We start from the raw sequence: 7,196 nt of genomic DNA on the forward strand, positions 1-7,196 counted from the left end.
AAGAGTACATTCTGATTCTGCATCGGTCAGCCAACAATTCCTTCAGTCCTTGTGCATTGAAAGTTTTCATAAAGTTGGCATTTTTTTAGGGCAACAGTGTATATAAGAATATAATGAGCTGTCCAATTTCATTTTTTTGCTCAAGTGGGGGACCTAATGTTTAGGGTCCTAGCATTTTTTTTAGAATTTTTGGTTGAAGTTCTCTTGGTAGTTCACTAGAAGCTAGAATTGCCTGTGACATCCCAAATTTTATTTTATCATTTAAGTCCCCATATTGGAGTTTTGTGTTAGTCCAGTTGGGAATACTTTCAAGGAAGGTAAGGGCATTATTCAGAGAGAATAAATGAAATTATATAATAAGGTTCACTTAAGAATAATATGCTTTTGACCCAAAAAAGAAAAGAATAATATACTGAAAATGGAATTCCAGGTAGGACAAGGGAAAATGTTGATTATTGAGTTCGTTCCTTCCTATAACTACTTTGCTTAGAAAAATCAAAACTTTATTATATCTTTTAGTCTAATCTAATTTGAAATTAGCTTTTTATAGCCAACCACCCCCTCCGGAAAAAGCTACCAAGATTTGTCAACCTCCACATGCAAAAAGCCTTCTTCAATCTTTGCTCAATCAACGACATTATAATATGTTCATCATACACCTTTTTATCAGGAGCAGGTTCAATTCTTTTGTGTTCGGTAGAACCCCATTTGCCTTTTAGCAAAAGCCCACTTTTTTTTCACATGGATGAGCGTGAATTCGGGTTGAAAATCGACCCGTCAAGAATCGAGCACAAGACCGTCCATCACGAGAATTCGGGTCGAGAATTGACCCGTTAGGAATTCGTGGCTAGAGATAATACACAAGTCGTTTCTATGTGGTCACAAGATTCAAAATACCCTAAAATTTCGAATCGTCATAAAAAAATGGTAAGGTCCAAGCTGATTGATTTCTCGTTGAGTTGGTGGTTTATAAAAAAATGATAACGAATAATATAATTGTACCGGTCGACACCAATAGCATAAAATAGAATAAATTAAGGTATAATAAAGTGCAAGGGAGGGCTTAAATTAATTTCAATTTGCTGTTTTATTTGATCATTTCGAGTTGTCACTTTCCAAACAATCAAAATCACTCCTTTCCTTTCAAATGAGACAAAGCCTCGTGGGATTTTCATGAGCTTGAAGTGATATATGATCAAATTAGAGAAAACCCAATACACGACACGCATTAATCGATGAAGGAATCTGCTGAAGTTTTCCTGGTCATCCCTCCATGACCTGGTGCACTCACATGAAGACAACCACTGTACTTTTACTCGCATATTGTCATTTTTTCTTGCCCTAACATAGGAAGTCTTCAAAGTAAGTAACATTTGGTCCGGTTTCTTCTTCCATGAAATTCTTCTTTGAATGACCGGGGGCACGGTCGTGATTAGCCGGCTATTCGGAGGGGAACTCGCACGGTAGCTCGCCACTGTGACCCCTCCAATCAAATCTGAATTTCTCGGGACAGAAAACCAACCCGCAATCAACGGTTTCCTAGTAGGGAGTATAGAAAAACCCTAAGCCAACGAGAAAGCGCGTATGTGGATAAAAACACATCAGTTTGCACATTACCAAACTCGATACTTGAACGATCTCTGCATACCCTTTCCATCTTTATACACATGCGCGATTGTTCGCATGACCAAATGGAGCCGTGATTCACTCGCAACAAGTTCTTGATGTTCATGTCAAAATGTATTTTAATCAAGGGAAACAAAGAAGGGAAGCGAAGACTGCCCTTCCGTTGTGACCTACCACTTCTTGTCATTTCTACATATGCATTGCGTTTGCATGCGAGCTAGGGTTTATGTGTGTGGAAGGAGACAAAGAACCGTGAACTCCATTAAAAAGCCAAGACGCAACTTCCGATCGATTCCGAACCCTACTCTCTTTTGTCTGTGTCGTGTTTGAGTACAATCATAGCCCCAAAAGAACGAAAAAGAAAACATTCACCTGCTCCACTAGGAAGGGGGAAGTTTGATACTAATGATAATTATATTGTTTTAAAAGTTATTGGAGTAGATTCTTGCTTGATGCTTGGATAGGATGATTTATCTATATAGTTTATTCATAATATATCATATGTTAGCTTTGTAAATCGATCTTTATTTCTTAAATCGGTACGTAAATTATCCCCTCCCCCCCTCCCTCTCTATCTGTTTGCTCCATCTTCAATCAAGGATGACAGAAAACGTGCCGTGACAACTTTAGACTCAACACGATCTAAGGTCGATCACACCTTAATTTTGTGACGAGAGCCTTGACCAATTTTGTGACGAGAGCCTCGACCAAGGCTCATCAACACCATTGAGCCTTGTCAATAGGAGGGAGGGGGAGGGAGTGGGAGAGGGAGGATTGAGCGAGTTAGGGTTTTGTGGAACTTTTGTGTTTAACGGGTAAAGACATACATGGCACGACGCACATCCGATGCGTGATGGATGTACCGGGAGATGGGCAGAGGACAAAGCGGCCCGGTCCCCTCACTTGTTTCTCGTCCCAACCTAAGAACGAGAGGGACAATAATATACTTGTGACAATCGATTTAAGCGATATGGTATGCTCTTGTTGGATCCTCAATTTGCCAGGACAATCGACTTACTTTCAATAACAATCAATCACATCATTTTATAAATCAATCTTCATTATCTTTCAAATCATTGTCCCCCGAAGTCGTTTTTCATAACTTCTTTCATTTTCCATTATCTTTTTGAGGAAAAGATACGTTATAATAGTACTGCTCATGAGAGGCGCGACCAATAATTAAGCAGTGTGGTGTGAGCTTTACTCTAAAATTTCCATATTTGTTTCCAAGTTTTGAAAGCAACCTTCTTTATAACCTATCTTAAAATGAAAAATAAAAGGGGAATCAAAAGAAGAAGGGTTAATACCATAGAAAATCCCAAACTGTACATCTGTGATAATTTTACCCAAAATTAATTTTTTTACCATAAAAAATCCCAAACCGGTACACCTGTGATAAATTTACCCAAAACTAATATTTTGACCATTAAAAACCTCAAACCGGTACATTTGTAACAAATTTACCCTCTGTTAGTTTCCGTTAAATTGAATTAATATAAAAAAAAAATCACAAACCATTACATCTATAACAAACGGAAGGTAAAACATAAAACTGACGCATCAGTTGACTGTCGTGTGTCATTTAACAAAGCAATTTGATAGGTAAAAATTTAACGAAAACAAACTGAAGGTAAATTTATCACAGATGTACCGATTTGAGAGTTTTTTGTGGTAGTTTGGGGTAAAATTATCATATGTGTACCAGTTTGAGATTTTTTTTTTTTTTTTGGTAACCGAGGTGTCCGGGCCAGCTTGCGCGCACCTCGACTATTCCTTGGGGGAGACTAGCACGGTAACCCACCGCCATGGCCCTCCACTTAAATCATAAATGCTCAGCTGGGGAATCGAACCTGGGACCAGTGCGCCTAACCACACAATCCCAAGTACGCCCTAACCAACTGGGCTATTCATGGGTGGGTAGCTCAAAGAAAAATAATGTGACCTAGGCATCGACATGTTTATAGACTAGCAACTACCTGCTTATGTACTTATGCTGAGTCAATAAGCTGCCCGAAATAATTCATTTTTGTAATCTTTTTTTTTTGCCAACTTTTTGAAGAACTTTAATGCTAAAACGGCTGACAAATCATTCGGTTTTGATGTAGCATGAAAATAGGTTGAATAGTTGGGTCCATTCGAGGCACTGTGTGAGCTCCATCATCGATGAACTTTGACTAGTCATGAAGGAAAGCATGACTAGCTTTGTTTTACTATTACAGTCTAAAGAAAAACAGTTGGAAAAATTAGAGAAATAAACTGTCTAGGGATAATTGTCCAAAAAGTCTTAAATCTATTATACGCCGATCAATTCAGTTTTTAAATTTTTAATTTAGCAAATTTAGTCCTAAACCTTTTGATGATTGATAATGTACACCTTTCAATTAATTTTAGTTAGAAATCATTGACATGGACGCCGATCCTACATGGCATGGCCGACGACGGCCAATGCTGATGTAAACAATTTTGGCTTTTTTATTTAATTATCTAATTTTTTATAATTGTATAATTTTTCTAGAGTTTTTATTTTTCTTTTCATTTTTTTTTCATTGTTGGCAGATGAGGGTTGCCGCCGGTCACGAGAGAAGGTCACAAAGCCCTCCCTGGCCATCTGCCTAGTGGTCGACGAGGGCATGCGGGACCCTTGCCTATGGACAATGAGGGTCGCCAATTATCGCTAAGGTCCCAGCAACCCACGCCGACCAATAATAGAAAAAAAACGAAGAAAATCAAAAAATTATAAAAATTTGAGAAATATTTTTTAAAAATTCAAAAATTGTTTATATCAGCGCCGGCTGTCTGGCCGCACCATATAGGACGGCCGGCGTCTATATTAGTAATTTTCAATCAAAATTGATCGAAATGACTATATTGGCAAATCGTCAAATGGTTCATGATTGAATTTTGCCAAATTTAATGTTTAGGATTGAATTGGCTACCATACAATAGGTTTAAAACTTTTTGGACAATTTTCCTAAACAATCTACAAGAAAGAATCACAATACACTTATTGTATATATGTCAAGAAAGCATATGTGACTTAATGGTGTAATCATGTTGAGTCAAGTTGACACAACTCACTACTCAATTGAAGACAATTGAATGTAGACATGGCCATGGGCCGGTTTCGGTCGGGAACCGGCCCGGGTCAAACCTGGGACCGGCCCGTTGACTGGGCCACGGGCCCGGTTCCGGTTCCAACAATTTTGGAACCGGCTTGGAACCGCCGATTCCGAGCCCAGTTCCAAAAAAAACTTTGATTACATTTTAAGTTCAAGCCCCATTTCTTTCTCTCTTTTTTTTCCCAAATTTGATTACAATGTACATTTTGATTACATTTTATATTGAATAATTCATAATTTCATAATTTGATAATTCATTATTTTTTTATTTCATAATTTATTTTTTTAATTTTTACCGGCCGATTCCGAACCGGGCCGGAACTGGAACCGGCCTAGAACCGCCGGTTCATACATGGCCACGAACCGGAACTAGCCGGTTCCGAACCGTGGCCATGTCTAGTTGAATGCCTTGACACTTTATTCAAACTTGATTTTCAAACTCCAACTCGGCTCAAATAAATTTTCAATAAGCTCAAGTTTGGCTCCGGTTCCGGTTCGTGGCCATGTCTAGTTGAATGCCTTGACACTTTATTCAAACTTGATTTTCAAACTCCAACTCGGCTCAAATAAATTTTCAATAAGCTCAAGTTTGGCTCAACTCCACTTAGCTAGTCAATCAGTTTCACTCGAAACTCAAATTAAACTTGAACTCGAGCTCATGCTCATGCTTATGCTCAAGCTCAAATACTTGAAAATACACTATAACCGAGTTTAACAATTTTCATTTATCTCTTCATACCCGTTAGTGTGCACATACATATAACTAAATAAAATACAATTAGGTTCATGCAATATCTACTCGAGTCAAGTATTATCAAGCTCGAGCTCAACCCGGCAAACACGAAAATGATGAAGCCGAGTGTGATATGCAAGTCGAACTCGAACTAGTAGCTCGGCTCACTTCGACCCCGAACATGAATAAAAGCAGATGATTTAATTTGTTCGAAGCCATTCACGCTCTCAACAGTAGAAACACAGTGCAGAAACAAAAGAAAGAAAGAAGGGGTTTCGCATCTGCATCTCCTTCTTTTTGTTTGTCCCAAAACGAATTCACAGAAACAACAAAAGTAGCAACAAAACCAATCGATTCAACCAAGACACATTGGCAAAACTCTGCACTTTCCGCAAGACGAAGGAGACATTACGCTTCCATCGAAAACCAAGTTACAATTCTTCTTTGGCGCTTCGCTTTTCCGCAGTACGAAGTACTGCAGCAATTCATTCTTTTCTTAGGAAAGACTTGTCTCCGAGTAAAAAAAGAAAGAAAAGGCTGTTTATTGCTTTCCTCGTATAGCGCCATGGAATTTGTCCTTTCGCGGTTTGTTTGCTCTCCAGCAGAAGCGGATTCCATTATGGCCATCACCTTTTTTCTCGTATGTGCTGATTATGTTGAGTTAGCTTATAAAGTTGCTTGTTAAGCATCTCTAGGAAAGCCATGTCCACTATCGTTAATTTAATAGCGGCGATTAGTTTTGCTAGGTCATGAGTTGTCCTGTATCGTTATCCTGTTCGACCTTTTATTGTCCACGTTATGACAACTATCAGAGGTGAAGCCACGACATTTTACTGGTGCGAGAAATTAAGTGAGGGCCTTAGATGAAGGTGTGATTGAGCTAAGCCGAACCAAGGTATAGTGGATTGTACATTTGGGCTCAATGGAACTCGAAAAATTGGAGATTTAATGTTTAGGTCGGAGTTCGATTCGGATTAATTGCCCTATCGCAACCTCAACTGTATGAATATAGTAGCATATGCTTGATCTTGAGCTCATATCTACTTAGAAAGTTGATCTTAAATTCAAACTTAAAAAAAAGGTGCATACCTATACACAAAGTTTGAGCTCATCATTCGATCTTTTTGCTACATACCCCAACTTGACTCTACTTAAACTTCTTTTATAGATGAAAAGGGTAGGGAGGGGCAACACTCTTGATGTTAATCGCAATAAGAGTCTCGCATCCATTACAAAATGTTCGAATTGTGCTATAAGTACTCCATACCACTCGTGACCCGAAGCTTCGAGGTTGATTTTTCAAGCCTCAATATCCAACCCGAAGCTCAATATTCAAGCCTCAATACGCTCTTCAAGAGCTTGATTCTCAAACTCGACCCAAATAGGGTTTTCGACAAACTCCGAGTTTGGTTCAACTCGACTTAGTTAGCCATTCAGTTTCACTCGAAACTCGAACTCGAGCCGTGCTCAAGCTCGAATTCTCACCTTCACGCTCTCAATAGTAGAAAGACAGATTGTCTCCTTCACTGTTCAACCATTCCCCCGTAGACGACTGGTAGAAACAAAAGAAAGAAGAAGAAGAAGGGCTTCGCATCTTTCTCTTCCTTCTGTCCGTCTGTCCCAAGACGAATACATAGAACAACAGATGTAGTAACGAAGCGAGTCGATCCAACCAAGACACATTGCAAAATTCTGCTTTTTTCGAAAGCGAAAGCGAC

The sequence above is a fragment of the Syzygium oleosum genome, unplaced genomic scaffold, assembly GCF_021117445.2.
Source record: "Syzygium oleosum isolate NSW1041296 unplaced genomic scaffold, Sole_v2.1 Sole_v2.07, whole genome shotgun sequence".
NCBI lineage: Eukaryota > Viridiplantae > Streptophyta > Magnoliopsida > Myrtales > Myrtaceae > Syzygium > Syzygium oleosum.